The sequence below is a fragment of the Podarcis cretensis genome (assembly GCF_951804945.1).
Source record: "Podarcis cretensis genome assembly, chromosome: 3".
Taxonomy (NCBI): domain Eukaryota; kingdom Metazoa; phylum Chordata; class Lepidosauria; order Squamata; family Lacertidae; genus Podarcis; species Podarcis cretensis.
The window spans coordinates 122,773,144-122,790,557 of record NC_137172.1 but is presented as its reverse complement, the minus strand read 5'-3'; the positions used below and the strand labels follow the sequence as shown (position 1 = coordinate 122,790,557).

The 17,414-nt window shown below is 47.0% G+C and overlaps 1 long non-coding RNA gene across 1 annotated transcript in view; it reads left to right on the top strand.

The window, feature by feature from the left end:
- Positions 1-7,688: 7,688 nt before the first annotated feature.
- LOC307212742 overlaps positions 7,689-17,414 on the top strand; it is a 580,424-nt gene continuing 570,698 nt past the window's right edge. The window contains exon 1 of the long non-coding RNA XR_013837164.1: positions 7,689-7,981. This is a non-coding gene — a long non-coding RNA (uncharacterized lncRNA). The remainder of the gene's footprint in view (positions 7,982-17,414) is intronic.

Genomic DNA, 17,414 nt, shown 5'->3' with positions numbered 1-17,414 from the left:
GAGAAGATTGCTTCTCCCCGTTGCCTGCCCCGCAATCTCCGGGGACAGAGGGGAAGGCACGCGGCGGACCTGTCCCCGGACCTGTTTTACAGCAAGGGAAGGGGCGGAGGGGAGAAGATCGCTTCTCCCCGTTGCTGCCCCTTGGTTCAAAAGGGGTCCGGGGACAGAGGGGAAGGCGCGCACACCTTCCCCTCTGTCCCCTCTTTTGAAGCAAGGGGCAGAGGGGAGAAGATCGCTTGTCCCCGTTGCCGCCCCTTGGTTCAAAAGGGGTCCGGGGACAGCGGGGAAGACGCGCTGTGCTTCCCTGCTATCCCCGGAGCTTGTGGGGCAAGCTTCGTTTTGCGAAGCAAGCCCATAGGGAGATGCGTCTTGCGAAGCGGCTAAGAAAACGAAAAACTCCTTCGTCTAGCGAGTTTTTCGTCTTCCGAGGCGTTCGTCTTGCGGGGCACCGCTGTATAGGGAGGGTGATCTGATGCACGAAGCGAAAAGAGGAAGCTCAACACAACGTGCAGTGGTATATATGTTGGGATTCAGAACTTATAGGGTTAAGATGTTCTGTGACGCCTCACATTCTGACGTGGGAAAGGAGGGAGGAGTTTGTTGTTCTCTCTGTGTCTCTGAGAGAGACGGACGGAAGCCATGAATGCTAGCAGTCCAGGAGATTTTGGGAAATGCTGAGCTGTAAATATTTGCTACAATAAAGAACTGTTGAATTTGGACATACACAGTGCTTGGTGTATTTGGATCTGAAGCAGACTGCGACAGTTTTGATCCGCTGTGTTTTTACTCTGCAAGGCGAAACCGGAGAAAGAGAGGGTCTGCGCAGCTTGCTGGGGAGCGTGCCGGACCACTGGGGCTAATTGGGGCCATAAAGCAATTAGATGGCCAGTGCAATTAAGATCTTATCAAGATCGTTTCACAGGTTATGGATGACCTAATTAGCGCTAATAAAACTGTTGCTAAGAGTCTGCCGGTGAGCTTTGAAGTCTTGAAGTCAGCTTGGCAATAGCTGGAAGACGCTACTGAAGCAGAGCGGAGGTCTGCGTTCTGTGTTTTGCCTGCTGCAGAGAGGCAAGAGTTGCTGAGGCAGAGAGCTGGAAAAGCAGCTGAGGAATCGGGTGCCGGAGAGCTGACTGGTGAAACGTGAGTACAGCAGCTGGGGCCCCCGGGAAAGAGGAGAGAATGGCAGACAGCCAGGTTTTTGAGGACGTTCCGCTTGAAAAGCTCACTTTAAGAAGTTGGGCAACCTGGTCCAGAAGAGTAAGGGGTTGGTTTCTGGTTACTGGGCTTTGGAGTGTAAGCCAGAGAGAACCACGTCCCCTGAATCCAGGTCCTGAAGGGACAGACATTACTGGCTTTGAGGCTGCGTTGCCTGAAGAAAGCCAGCAGAGAATGCAAAGAGAGCTTGCTATGCTAAAGGCATGCGTACATGCATCACTTTTGCCCAGTTTGGAGGGCGTAAAGTCAGCAAGGGCTGCCTGGGAGGTGCTGAGAAGTTTGTGTGAAACTTCAGCAGGATGCCAGAGCCCTGGAGGAGTCATGCAGAGCCTGGAGATGGCTGAAGCCCCAGTCCCTGAGGTGCAAGTCGGGGGGGCTGAGAATTCCAAAGGCAAGTTTCAAAAGTTTTCCACTGTGAGTGCTGAAGTGAAACGCAGTTTCAGCGAGGGCAGGGCTGGCACAGAGGGCTCTTCCGGAAGAAGGGGGGCCAGGCCAGCTGAAAGGAGCCCTGGGCAGTATTTTTCCACTGGGGATTGTCGTCGTCATGCAAAGTCAGGAAGGCTGCGGAGAGCTAGACGCTTCAAGGTCGGCCACCTGGACAAAGTGAAGATAAGGCCTAAAGAGTCGCGTGGGAACGCAGAGGCCAGGCCAGTCTCCAAGGCAACGGAGGAGGCTACTTCTACGGAAGCTGCCAAGGTCCTGAGCAAGGGGGAGTTGGTTGCCAAGACAACCAGACAGAACTGCTGCAGAAGCCCAAAGACAGGGGGCAGCGATACGTTTGTTGCCAGTATGGCTTTGTTTGAGGACAGCTCTGAGAGACACACTAATTTTCGCTTTGTAATCGACTCAGCAGCTAACTGCCACCTGATCCCAGAGACCCCTGCAGTCGAGATGTGGAATTGCAAGGCAATTCCGGCTGGAAAAACTGTTCAGTTTGCAAATGGGACAAAGAAAAATGTGACTAATGTTGCAAATGTATTGTTTTCTGTTTTGCAGGAGCAGATGGAAGTTTGCATTGTGCCAGGAGTGCAACACTGTATTTTATCTGTGCCTTATTTGTTGAAAAAGGGGTTTAAGGTTTGCTTTGAACATGATGTTTGTACAATCTCCAAAGGAGGGAAGCAACTGGTCAGAGTTGCAAAGGGGCAGAATGATCTCTTCATTCTTAAAACGTCTCTGGAGGGTGAGGGGAAGGTTGAGAAAGCACAAGCCTTACGTGCTACAGTTCCCACTCATGTTTCATGTTCGTGTGTGTGGCATAAGAAGACAGCGCATACCTGTCTTGAAGAACTACAGGTGCTACCTGAGGTTTCCAAAGGCTGTAGAATTGCGGAATGTGCAAGAGTCCTAGATTGTCAGGCTTGCAGACAGGCAAAGGTAAGAGGGTGCAGTTACCCCAGGGTGGAGAGGGTAACCACAAAACCTTTTGATCTTGTGCACATAGATCTGTTGGGTCCCATGAAGGAACCAAGTTTGGGAGGGGCCAGGTTTCTGCTGACACTGCAGGATGATTTTTCGCAGAACACCTGGACACATGGTCTCAAATCCAAGGAAGATGCAGCACAGCTGGTTAGACGTTGGATTGAGGAGGTGGAACTAAGGTTCTCCACCAGAGTCAGGGAAATTGCTAGTGACAGAGGTTCACAGTTTACTGGGTCTGCTTTGCAGAAGTTCTTTCACAAGAAAGGGATAAGTCACACAGTGACTTCTCCTCAACAGAGGGGGGTGGCAGAGCTCAGAAGTGAGGCTCTGGTTAAGGCTGCACAGGTGATGCTGTCAGATTCTGGGTTACCTCCGAGGTTTTGGATGGAGGCAATTAAATATGTGAGCTTCACCTGGAATAGGTCCTACAATTCAGTGGTAGGAGATACACCGTTTTTCATGCTTCACGGGAGGAAACCGCAGGTTCACTTCCTCCGTGAGTTCGGATCAACGGCCTCGCTGCTGGTGCCTGAAGCTTTGCGAGGGCCAGGTGAACCCAAGTTCCAGAAAATGATCTTCTGTGGGTATGAGCCAACGGCTCGTGCATGGAGGTTTGCGTACCCGTCAGGTGATCAGAGTAAGCTGCTGATCAGTAAACACGCTGAGTTCTGTAAGCAGGAGGAAAGGTCAAAGACCCCTGCCAGACGCGATATTCTTTCAGAATGTCTTTCTGATTCAGAGCAGGAAGGTTCTGATGAGGAGGAAGGAGAGCCAGGGGCTGAGTCTGCTGATGACGATCAGCTCACTGACCAAAGTCAGGAGCAGGATGGGGCATCTCCGCAAGTTGTAAAAAGGGAGCCCAAGAGTGAGCCTAGTTCTCCTGTGAGGGTAATTCCAAGGGTTCGAAGACGTGTTAAGTCAGAGGGGGAATCCCAGGATGCAAGGGACACACCTGCTGACCACAGTGCGTCAGAGGAAGTGCCTGAGTTTGTGCCCAGGAGGTCCAGTCGCACAACGAAGGGAATTCCACCTGAGAGGTATCAGGCCACAGGTGCGTGGGTAAGTTTCGCACAGTGCGAATCTGAGAGTTGTGAGGATGTTCCACAGATGCCTGACAGGGACGCCAGGAGAGGGCGCAAGGCATTGGGGAAGGGATTGATCTCACAGAGGTCTGCAAAGGTACATCCACAGGTCTTGTCAGAATGCTCAGCGAGAGGGGGTGTTGGGATTCAGAACTTATAGGGTTAAGATGTTCTGTGACGCCTCACATTCTGACGTGGGAAAGGAGGGAGGAGTTTGTTGTTCTCTCTGTGTCTCTGAGAGAGACGGACGGAAGCCATGAATGCTAGCAGTCCAGGAGATTTTGGGAAATGCTGAGCTGTAAATATTTGCTACAATAAAGAACTGTTGAATTTGGACATACACAGTGCTTGGTGTATTTGGATCTGAAGCAGACTGCGACAGTTTTGATCCGCTGTGTTTTTACTCTGCAAGGCGAAACCGGAGAAAGAGAGGGTCTGCGCAGCTTGCTGGGGAGCGTGCCGGACCACTGGGGCTAATTGGGGCCATAAAGCAATTAGATGGCCAGTGCAATTAAGATCTTATCAAGATCGTTTCACAATATATAGGTCCCTCGGTTAATGCATGATCAATCCCAATGGCCAGATTTACCCCAGCAACTGAAGGACCACCAATCGGGTTATTGTGGCTATCCAATCACTCCCACCCACACAAGCAATGAGGTCAGTCCTGATGATCTCACCGCAACACATGCTATCTGGGAGGAGGACACGATTTATCAGCTGGCTTAAGTGCAGAGTCTTCAGTAGAAGAGTTTTGTAAACTGCTTTCAGGGTGGCGGTGGTTGTTTTTTTAATTGTGAAGTGGTGTATAAATTTTATGAAATAAATAAATGAATGAATAATAGAAATGTGAACATTAAGATGTCTCCTCCTGAGCTAACCTAACATGTTTAACTAGGGCTGCCATACATCTGGATTTTCCCAGACATTTCACAGGTGGAATTGAAATCCAGGTGGAATCTCTGAAAGGTGGTGCATTGTCCTGAATCTTAGGCAAGTCCATTGAAATATTGGTTCAACAACAAAAAGCTCAGCAATTTTGGGGTTTCCTGGTTTTACTTTTTGAAATATGGCAACTCTAGTTGCAAATAACCTTCATATGGCAGGCTATGTGATATAGCAGGCTATGGTATAAACTGGCTACCCCCCATCCCCCAAAAAATCTTACCTTCTCGTTTCCAGTGAGACCAGAATAACCTCCTTTGCAGATTTAAGGAGGTTCTGGATGTCACTGGATGATGTTATGCTTATATACCTCTCCTGTTTCCTTCTTCGCAGAATGACTCAATGTCCAACAGTAAATCAAACAGTTTTGTTGAGGGACAACTTTGGATATCTCTTATGTTGTTTTAAAAAAGATTTATTTCCTGAAATTGATTAACCATCTTCTATGCAACAACAAAGCATTTCTTATTAGTGAGCTCTTTCATGCCAGCCAACTTCTTATGAACGATTGATATCTGTGCTTGTTCTTTATCCCATGGCATCATTTCATCACCCATAGAGCTAAGCACATTTACTTAGAAGCAAGTCCCATTTCCCCCCAAAGCAGAATGTGTTTGCAGCTGCAGCCTAAGACTCTAAACCAACTGCAAACCATCATGAATGGTTGAAGGCACTGAATCATTACAGATTGCACAGATTGCAGTATGTGATCACAAGCTGTTTAGAAAACCCAATGTATCAACACCCCATTTCATTTGCATAGGTGTGTAGTTAAATCAGATCACTGATGTGCCTTCCTTTACTCTTCATTTAGAATATGTGAGGATTTTAAATGTTGGATGTGTTAACATTCATAGATAAATGCTTTTAGGTAGCATTGCATAATAATGGCTACCCTTTCTTTTGATACAAACTTATGTGCTTCCTATAGCAGAATAATTTCCCCCTTTGTTGTTGTTGTTTAGTCGTTTAGTTGTGTCCGACTCTTCGTGACCCCCTGGACCAGAGCACGCCAGGCACTCCTGTCTTCCACTGCCTCCCGCAGTTTGGTCAAACTCATGCAGGTAGCTTCGAGAACACTATCCAACCATCTCGTCCTCTGTCGTCCCCTTCTCCTTGTGCCCTCCATCTTTCCCAACATCAGGGTCATTTCCAGGGAGTCTTCTCTTCTCATGAGGTGGCCAAAGTATTGGAGTCTCCCTGGTGAATTTCTCCCTGGTGCCTGCTAATTATATTGGAAGTAAAACTCCCAGTGGTGTAGCGTGGGTTGTCAGCACCTGGGGCAAGGCAAGTAATTTGCGCCCCCTAACCCGTGGATTTGCGCCCCCTAACCCTAACCCCCAGATGTTGTGCCCGGTGCGGCCGCCCCCCCCCGCACCCCCCACGCTACGCCACTGAAACCTCCCATTTGAGCCAATGGAAGCAGGTGTCAGTCACCCAGTCTGGATCAGGACTGTAGCAAGGGAAGGGTTAAGGCCCTCCTCCTGATAATAGTTTGACTCTGCCTGCTATTGGCTACTTACACTATTTATGCACTGCTGAAGTGATAGGAAATGTTCTGGTGTCCCTCATTTGCTGATCCTTGACAGCTTGTATCTCTTTATGCAGTGATGCCACACAGCTGATCTTTCCAGAGGTGATGTTGATGATGGCATACTAAGTGGCATTCCAGCATTCAGTGATTGCTTCTGTCCACTTAGCATCCTGACATAATTGCTGCACATATGTTCTGCTGCATGTGCTTCTGGAATCTGCTGAAGCAGAGTAGGAATTCATGGGAGCATGAGAATGTATCAGGAAAAGCAAAATACAGCGACTTATACTGTGTTACATGTCCTTTCTGGATTGTGACAATCATAATGTTCAAAACTGAATGTTCCTATTCAAATGTTCTTCTAGAACAAGGGATGCCATGACTTTCTTTGTGCTGGAATTTTTTTTTTAAAGCACTGAGCCAATAATATGTCGTAATACGTTATCATATCTCACATATTATCTTAAGGCAGGTATAGGCAAACTCCGGTCCTCCAGAAGTTTGGGACTACAATTCCCATCATCCCTGGCTAACAGGACCAGTGGTCAGGGATGATGGGAATTGTAGTAACAAACATCTGGAGGGCCAGAGTTTGCCTATGCTTGACTTAAGGTTTGGCCTCTCATTCTGGTTTTCTTACACAAGATGCATTGGTGTGGGAAATGGGTAGAAAATGGGAGCAGGTTGTCAGTGTGATGGAGACATGGCTCTGGTTGGTGGTCTCATTGCCCATAGACCTTCATCCTTCCCTCTTTCAGAAGAATAACCCTGGCCACTGACAAGTGAGTGGGGAAATGAAGGTTATTGCACAGGTGAAGTACAATTGTGGCCTTGTGTGCATATTATATCCCTGGATGGGTGAGTCTATGAACCAGCCCATTGTCCGTGAACTGGCCCATTGTGAATTGAGTCCACATAGTGGTGCATTGTGTTACTTTTGGTTATGACAGATATTAGCAATGAACTTTTCAGTGCAAATTAAGTTGTTCCCATAAATATGTTTCTAAGAAGAACTCTTCCCAATGTTCTAGCATCTCGAATTCAGGGTTACTTAAGGTGATTTACACAACCACTTTTTCCACCCTGAATTGAGTATTTAAATGCATCTTATAGCAGATATCCATATGTATCCCAGTCTTGTGAGTGGTCCAGCCTTCAATACATGTCTTACCTGAAAGATTTTAGGACAGCTATATTTGGGAAGTCAAACCAAGATCTCTTCTTTTCTTAGTGGGATTTCAGCTTGGATGATTTTTTTCTAGCTTGCCCACCAGAGTGGCAACTCAGTTTGGATGGAGAGTAATATGTTATAGAATGATGCTAAGCCTCTCACTTCCTCTGGGAACAAGGGGTCCTGAGATCAGCTTGGTAGACACACACCTGATTAAGAGTAAGTTTAGCTATTTCTGTTGAGCCCTTGATCACATGCTTGTGTTCCTGGCTGGAAAATGGATCCAATGACCTGCAATGATAGTAATAGTGCCACTGTATTCTGCTCTGGTCAGACCTCACCTGGAGTACTGTGTCCAGTTCTGGGCACCACAGTTCAAGAAGGACACTGACAAACTGGAACGTGTCCAGAGGAGGGCAACCAAAATGGTCAAAGGCCTGGAAATGATGCCTTATGAGGAACGGCTAAGGGAGCTGGGCATGTTTAGCCTGGAGAAGAGGAGGTTAAGGGGTGATATGATAGCCATGTTCAAATATATAAAAGGATGTCACATAGAGGAGGGAGAAAGGTTGTTTTCTGCTGCTCCAGAGAAGCGGACACGGAGCAATGGTTCCAAACTACAAGAAAAAAGTGTTTGACAGTGGAATTTGCTGCCCAGGAGTGTGGTGGAGTCTCCTTCTTTGGAGGTCTTTAAGCAGAGGCTTGACAACCATATGTCAGGAGTGCTCTGATGGTGTTTCCTGCTTGGCAGGGGGTTGGACTCAATGGCCCTTGTGGTCTCTTCCAACTCTATGATTCTAAGCTATGAAGTCTGCTTGTCTCAGACCAGCATATAATGGCCTGATCCTGTTAAGCTCCACCAAAGCCAATGGATGAAGTTACTCAATGGGTAAGTCTGGTTATGAGTTACATTTACCACAGAAGCAGCCATGCATACACCAGGTTCTGACTGCAAGGTGGGGGTTTCAGCCCGAGGTCCACATATAACCTCCTGGGCAACTGTCTGAGGGCCACATGTCAGGGGTGACACTTCAGATTGCCAACAACTTCCACTCCCCCCCCATTAGACAAGCAATAAAATAAAGAAATCCACACTTGCAAGGTAATTTATGAGTTTTCATTTTAAAAAGCCTGTTAACAAGTTTCATTTGGAAGGGGTCATCCAGAAGGTCCTGACGGATGGCCTGATTTGAATGAGAATGCAGAATTCAACAGAGAGGACGAATGCCCCCAAGGAAACCTATTTTATTTCAATGGTATGCAGGCAAGAAGCAGGACAATCTGCCTCAAAGCTTTCTTCTTGCATCTGCCTTACTTCGCTACATCAGCTCAGTTGCTGTAATTATCTACACGTTTGCAAGGATTGTCTGAAAGTGAAAAGAACACGAAACACACCACCATCAGACAAGCAGAATGCCTCCAATGGATTCAAATTTCAGGGACTCCTTAATTCAGTGGTTCTCAAAGGGTGTGGCAGGAGATGATGGCGAGCCTGGTGGGAAGATTCAAGGGCAACCCAAAAACATTTAAACATTTCATTTGTGTTGATGAGGAGATGAAGTGGAAGCGTTTCTGCTTACCCAATACAACAATCTCCTTAGAGCTACTGTGAGTACACCCCATCATGCTGAAATTCTCCATCTACCTCAGAAATATGGAAGGTTATTGATACTGCAGTTCTGTGCATACCTGCTTGGGAACAGCTTCCTTCAAACTCAGAGGGGTTTTCTTCTGAACAATTATGCTTAGGATGTGGCAGTTTTAGCATCCCAACTGGCAGGGGTGGCAACTTGAATAAATATTGGGAGGGCTCAGGTAAGCCCCACCCTGCATAACTGACCACAAGATGCAGCACATGCACACCATTTGAATGGCAATGCCCATCAACCATGGGGGACCTTGGCTCCCTCAAATATTTTGTAAGGGGCGGGGGCAAAGGGACCTCGGCCCCTAGGAGTTGGCTGCTACGCAAACTGGAAATATTATTGCCGATGCCCCTCACACAAAGGCTATTTCACATAAAGAATGCTTCGCTTTCTATGTAATATTGGAGGTAAAGGATATTTATTTATTTATATCACATTTTTATCACATTTATAGCCCTCAATGAGCTCAAGGTGGTGTACTTAAGTTTGCCTCCTCCCTGTTTTATCCCCACAACCATCTTGCTTGGTAGGTCAGGCTGAGAGAGTGTGACTGACCCAAGGAACCAGTGACCTTCATGGCCGACCGAGGAGTCGAACTCTGATCTCCCAGCTGATCTCCCAGCTGATGGCATGGCTCCCCAAATCAACACAGACTGTGTGGAAACTTCACATTGGACTTCAAGCATCTGGCATTGTGTGCCTCCCCATTCTTCCTCCAGACTCTGGGTCCTTGGTTTCCAAATGAGATGCAAAAGCTGCTCTCATCAGAAAAGAGATTTGGGGAGCCATGTCATCAGCTGGTGTTGGTCCACTGTGCTTCATTAAGTCCAGGGTCAATGTAGCCATCTACCAGGAGATTTTGGAGCACTTTATGCTTCCTACAGCAGACGAGCTTTATGGGGATGCTGATTTCATTTTCCAGTAGGACTTTGTCACCTGCCCACACTGCCAAAAGTACCAAAACCTGATTCAATGGACATGGGATTACTGTGCTTGATTGGCCAGCAAGCCCGCCTGACCTGAACCCCATAGAGAATCTATGGGGCATTGCCAAGGGAAAGATGAAAGACATGAGACTGAACAATGCAGAAGAGCTGAAGGCTGCTATTGAAGCTTCCTGGTCTTCCATAACACCTCAGCAGTGCCAAAGGCTGATAGCATCCATGCCACACCGCATTGAGGCAGTAATTGATGCAAAAGGGGCCCAAACCAAGTACTGAGTACATGTGCATGCTTCTACTTCTTAGAGGTGCAATATTGCTCTATTTGCAGTCCTTGTTTTGCTGATTTCATTTAATATTCTAATTTTCTGAGATTGTTAATTTGGGGTTTTCATCAGCTGTACACCATAAACATCACAATTATAACAAATAAAGGCTTGACATATCTCGCTTTGCATGTCATGAGTCTATCTCATATATTAGTTTCACCTTTTAAGTTGAATTACTGAAATAAATGAACTTTTCCACAATATTCTAATTTTTCGAGTTTCACCTGTACGTGTGTACCGTCTATGAAACCAATGCTGGGAGAGGCACCACTTGCCAGTGCAACAATTACGTGGTCTCCATGGAGATCACTTCTGATTTGCCCCAGATCAAGAAGGGCACAGTTGCGCTTTGCCGGCACATCAACTATATGATTGGGGACCAGTGGCGTAGAGTGGGTTGTCAGCACCTGGGGCAAGGCAAGTAATTTGCACCCCCTAACCCGTGGATTTGCGCCCCCTAACCCGTGGATTTGCGCCCCCTAACCCTAACCCCCAGATGTTGTGCCCGGTGCGGCTGGCCCCCCCCTGCACCCCCCACGCTACGCCACTGTTGGTGACACATGCCTGCGCTGTCTAATGAAAAAGTGCGGCTACAGCCAACACCCAAAAAAACCCCAAAGAAGCCTTAAGTCCTGGGCTACAACCATCGCCCCTTCAAAAATAAAAACAAAACAAAACCTTAAGGCTTGAGGAACTTGTTTTACTGCACATTCATTCCGATTTGTTTCCAGGGAGGTTAGACGGCATTTGCATCTACACCGTACATTGATGTAAGCATGTATGCATTTCATACAAGTTTATATGCTGTTTGATTCTTAAAAAAACACAGAATCCCTCAAAGGGGTTTATACAAAGAATACAATAATAAAATCATTAGTAAAAACAATGAAAACATTCAGTAAATTAAAACCAGCAGGAAACATAAACACGTCAGTATTTCAGACAGAGGAGGAGGCTTGTCTAAACAAAAATGCTTTAAGTGGGTGCCAAAAAGAGTACAGTGAAGCTGCCTGCAAGATATCAATTGGCAGGGAGTTCCAAAGTGTAGGGGCCACCACATTAAAAGATCAGTTTCTTACAGATGCAGAACGGGTATTATGTGTCCCCTGTAACAATGCCAGCTCCACAGATCAAAGCAGTCTGAGAGGGCATGTATGGGGTAAGACAATCTCACAGACAAATCTGTAGTTTGTTTAGGGTCCTGGGAATTGTAGCGCTGTGAGGGGTAAACTACAGTTCTCTAGGTTCTTTGGAGGAGGCCATGTGCTTTAAACGTATGCTGTGCATGTGAGCGATGTTGCATCAAGCCAGCATGATCCCACACGTTCCAGTGCACTTTCTCATCTCTTACACTTTGGGGGGGGGGAGTGGGTTTGTTGTGGAAGGCCTCCCAACTGCCTTCAACTGCACAACCACAATTTGCTGGGGCCTGTTATACACAAAAAAAGAACCATAGAACTAGAAGGGATTAGAGGGTCATCTAGTTCAACATCCTACAATGCAGTTGCCATGGTCGGAACTGGGGAAGGCCAGAAGCGAAGTTGAATGAAATGCCAAGGGAAGGAGTTTGGCAAGAGATTTGGCCGTGGTGACTTTTGCTTCCCTCCTGAGTCACCCTGAGAGCAAACGGGTTGCTGTGAGTATGGCTGTTAGAACAGGGGGAAGGAAGGGTCCAATTCTCAATCCTCAATCCAATATGGATCAACACAAGAGAGAAAGCAAATTGAGAGCAAAGCAAAGAGTACCTCCAGACCATCGCTAGTCTTGGGTGGGATTCAGCCACATCCCAGCAAATTGTGGTTGGGCAGTTGAAGGCAGTTGGGAGGCTTTGCACAACAAACCCACTCCCCCCCAAAGTGTAAGAGATGAGAAAGTGCACCTGAACGTGTGGGATAATGCTGGCTTGATGCAACATCGCTCACATGCGCAGCATACATTTAAAGCACATGGCCTCCTCCATAGAGGCTACTTCTGTGGCAATTGGGCGGGCAATTGGTGGCTGCTGGTGGCGAGCGTGCAGAGAATATTTTGCTTCTGCGACGCGTTCGATTGGCATTGTTAGTCTCCCCCCCCCCCATAAAAGCTCAACAACTCTGTGCAATTTCCCTCCATTTTCTTAATTTCGAGTCCCCAAATTTTGGGTCTTATACATGGGGGCCTGTTATACACACAGAAAATGCAGTATGCCCAAAATCTAATAGCTGTGTTCCCCTCTCAGAGCTGCAAGCCCCGAGTCCCGTAGGAAGAAGAACTAGCCTCTCAGCATTCTTAAAAAACTCCAGTTCCCAGGATTTTAGAGTGTAAATAGGTGTGACATTGCTTTAAATGTATGGTGCAGATGGGGCCTAAAACCACAAGGAGATGAACATCTGGGGCAGAGAGTGGAAGGCTGAGGGCAAGGAAGTCTTTGCACAGGAATGGGTGGATTATGAAGTCACAGAATCAAAGAACCATAGAGCTAGAAGGGGCTAGAGGGTCATCTAGTTCAACATCCTACAATGCAGTTGCCATGGTCGGAACTGGGGAAAGCCAGAAGCGAAGTTGAATGAAATGCCAAGGGAAGGAGTTTGGCAAGAGATCTGGCCGTGGTGACTTTTGCTTCCCTCCTGAGTCACCCTGAGAGCAAACGGGTTGCTGTGAGTATGGCAAATTGAGAGCAAAGCAAAGAGTACCTTCAGACCATCGCTAGTCTTGGGTGGGATTCAGCCACATAATACCCATTCTGCATCTGTAAGAAACTGATGCGGTGGCCCCTACACTTGGGAACTCCTTGCCGTTTGATATCTCACAGGCAGCTTCACTGTACTCTTTTTGAAGAAGAAGAAGAAGAAGAAGAAGAAGAAGAAGAAGAAGAAGAAGAAGAAGAAGAAGAAGAAGAAGCAGCAGCAGCAGCAGCAGCAGCAGCAGCAGCAGCCCAAGGTCACCCAGCAGCTGCATGTGGAGGAGCGGGGAAGCGAACCTGGTTCACCAGATTACAAGTCCACCACTCTTAACCACTACACCACACTGGCTCTTTAGAGAGAAAACATTTTAAGTAAGCATGTTGAGAACAAGCTCTTACATTCATTGATTTGGGATTGGAAAAGATATATTAAAAGTGGGACACAAAAATCCCAAATCTAAACTGTCCAATTCAACCTTATTAAACAAAGCCACAGGCATATGATTAGCAAAGGCATCAAGAATCATTTCTCCCTCTGCTTTTTTAATTAAAGAAGGGAGGTTTCATTTATTTATTTATTTAAACAAATTATTCACACATTACGAGGCCATAAATGCAATGGATTACCTTGACTCCAGGAGGAATGCTTGGCTCCTTCTTTCCCTTCTGCATGTTCCCTGGTTCCCTGGCTATGGAAATGGCGCCGTTGAGAGGAATACTTGGCTCCTTCTTTCCCTTCCGCATGTTCCCTGGTTCTCTGGCTAAGGAAATGGCGCCCTTCAGAGGAATGCTTGGCTCCTCCTTTCCGTTCCGAATGTTCCCTGGTTCGCTGGCTAAGCAAATGCCGCCATTCAGAGGAATACCCAGACACAGATTTCCCATCGTGCCAGGCTCTGACCACCAGGAAACAAGGCTGTGACTTGGCGGCCAGCAGCTGGGAAATTCCCGTGCCAGCCGCTTGGATTAGCCGGCTTTCCCACTATCTCTTTCTTTGAATTCTGGCCAATACAAATTTGGCCCCAGCCAAATCCAACCTACACCTGGAATCAATAAAGATGTGGCCTAATTTACATCCCATAACATCCATTTTTTTCACCTAACTTACCCCTTTTTCCTGTTGATTCACATCAACCAAAATACCCTCTGTGCCCCAGATAAGCTCAATATAGCCTTCATGTAGGAGTGTGATGTGAGCTGACATCCCTGGCTTGAATCTGTATCTGAGCAACCAAACAGCAGAGGAGAGGCAGTTGAAAGTTTTGGCAGCAGGGCTGCCAACTTGAATAAAATGGGGGGGGGGGAGGTAAGTGGTCCATGCACACCATTGGTGGTCCACGCACACCATTTGAATGGCAATGCCTTTCTGCATGTTCCGTGGTTCGTGGGCTAAGGAAATGACGCCCTTCAGAGGAATGTTTGGCTCCTCCTTTCCTTTCCACATCTTCCGTGGTTTGCGGGCGAAGAAATGGCGCCCTTCGGAGGAATCCTTGGCTCCTCCTTTCCTTTCCGCCTGTTCCGTGGTTCGCTGGCTAAGCAAATGCCGCCATTCAGAGGAATACCAAGACACAGCTTTCCCATCGTGCCTGGCTCTGACCCCCAGGAAACAAGGCTGTGACTAGGCGGCTGGCAGTTGGGAAATTCCGTTCTGGAGGTCCGGTCTTAAAACAAAGTGGACTTAAAACAAGGTATGCTTTCCTATAGAAAGTAATTGAAAATGGATTGATCTGTTCTAGACAATGAAAAACACCCCCTAAAACAGCAATTTAACACGAATTTTACTGTCTAATGAGACCATTGATCCATGAAATGAAGGCAATAATCAATGTACTGTACTATAAAATAAATAAGACAGTATTGTAGATGAAAAAAATTAACATTTCTTTTTTTTCTTACGTGCACTGATGATAGCCATTGTTTGGATGGGGGACTTTTATCCATTTTTGCAGTCACACAATCAACCAGTAGCTGAACTAGGTTCCACACGGTTACGACACAAGTCACAAAAACGAAGTCACAAGGCACAGTCACAGGTCAGTCCCATAAAATGAAGCCACAGTCAAAAAACCGAAAAAGCCACACAAACCAAAATGCAAAAAAATAAAAATTTTAAAAAAGCAAAAACAAAACCTCCAAATATCACCTCTGTGTTGCTTGGGTGCACGGGACTCAACAGCTGGCAGACTCAAACAGGAAGTCTCAATTAACGAATGGGACTCAATTAACAAAGGAAACACACTCAACAGGAACCAGACATTGAAAAGCGACCCCTAAAACAGCAGCTGGGCCCGACCCGGAGCACTCATTTCCAGATCGCAATTGGACTTAGTCCAAAACGACTTATAATAGACTGGACTTTTGTCAAGGTTCCACTGTAGTGGGTGATCCTAAGAAATAGGAGGGTTTTGGAATTAGAATGCCATGATTTGAGGTTTGAATGACATGGATATATGTCGTATGACAAGGTCAAAGTGAATGTGGACTTGAAAAATCATTTTGTTAGACGCACTATATTGAGAATCTGGAATAGATAGGTTTCATTTGAAAAGAGGCGACAGGTAAAGAGAAATGGTTAGTTTAGGGAGGCCAGGTGACTTCACCTATTACAGCTTTTCATTGTATAGGTTTGTTAGATTTGTGCATTGCTTCCCACTAAGGAAGTCCCAAAGCTATGTACAGCTGTTCTTCTGGTTGGTGCCAGAGCATTCCTACATCCCAGTCTTCCTGAATTCTGGGTGAACTGGAATAATTCCTAAACCACAAATCCCAGAACTGCAGCACACATGCTTTACTGCACTTTTAAATTTTTCCATTCATTCCTTTGCCTGCACACACCAGTGTGTTCTGCAGTTTAACCTGGACACAGCTCAACATGGACTTCCTCAATGACATTTCCATATCCTTCTGGGGCACAAATGAGCTGGGAGAATTAACACAGTTGTTCCCACAATCTTATGGCGCAGCAAGGTGGGGGTGGGCAAGTGGGAAAATGAAGCCCTCAGGATGCTTACCAAGCAAAGCAGCATACAGTGTCATCATAGAATGAGTGAGATGGATGATGACCCTGCAGTGATGGAAATAAATTCAAAACAAGGCTGAACCAGTCGTCAACCTGAAAGTTGGAAAAGGGTAAATGGCTTTCAAATGCAGCAGAAGTTACATTATTACCCATAGGAACAGTTTGCCAACAGTCACTATGCAGAGCCGGACCAACACAGTTTGCTGCCTGAAGCAAAAACGGTGCCTCTCCTATCCCATTCCATGTACAGTGGTGCCCTGCAAGACGAATGCCTCACAAGACGAAAAACCCGCTAGACGAAAGGGTTTTCCGTTTGGGAGGCGCTTCGCAAAACGAATTTCCCTATGGGCTTGCTTCGCAAGATGAAATGTCTTGCGAGTTTTTCCGACTTTCCCCCCCTTCCCCCCTTTTTCTAAGCCGCTAAGCCGCTAAGCCGCTAAGCCGCTTAGCACTCAGGAAATCAGCCCTGAGTGCTCACTGGAAGGACAGATTGTGAAGCTGAGGCTCCAGTACTTTGGCCACCTCATGAGAAGAGAAGACTCCCTGGAGAAGACCCTGATGTTGGGAAAGATGGAGGGCACAAGGAGAAGGGGGCGACAGAGGACGAGATGGTTGGATAGTGTTTTCGAGGTTACCAGCATGAGTCTGACCAAGCTGCGGGGGGCAGTGGAGGACAGGAGTGCCTGGCTTTCTCTGGTCCATGGGGTCACGAAGAGTCGGACACAACTAAATGACTAAACAACAACAACAAGCCGCTTATCCGCTAAGCTGATAAGCCGCTAAAAACCGCTAAGCCGCTAATAGCGCTAATCCGCTAAGCCATCAATTGGCTTGCTTCGCAAGACGAAAAAAACGCTAGACGAAGAGAATCGCGGAACGGATTCTTTTCGTCTTGCGAGGCACCACTGTAATCGGGTAAGGCAAAGATCAAAAGTTGTGAACGTAGTGGAATAGGCCACTAAGTCAAAACTGACCACCATGTGCATCATGGAGTGATGACCGGGGAGGGGGGGCCTTGACTGCCTCATTGATATGGCCAGATGGTGATCTGCAGACCAGCCACACTGTGGTCCATGGCTGTGTCCCAGGCACCAATCAGGTAGGCCAGCTGAGCTCCTGGGGGTGGGACCTTGGGGCAGACTGCAGGAAGAGCCTCTCCCCTCTGGTTTGGGTCAGCTTCAAACGAGAAGAGCTGGCATGCCTTGTGACAATTGCCATCTTGGCCCTGAACTTCTTGAATTCTTGTTTTGCAGCACTCAGCCTTTGCTATGGAGAAAGGTTGATGGAGCTGGGCATTGGGGGAGGGGATTTTGCCTTCCCCAGAGCCCTGTTATTCTTGGCATGGATGTTACATTTATTGATGATGTTGTCCTTAGTTTCTGGCAGGTGCTGCAGGCATTGGGCTCCCTGCTTCTCAACGGGGACTCTCTTGAGGAGGGATTTGGGTG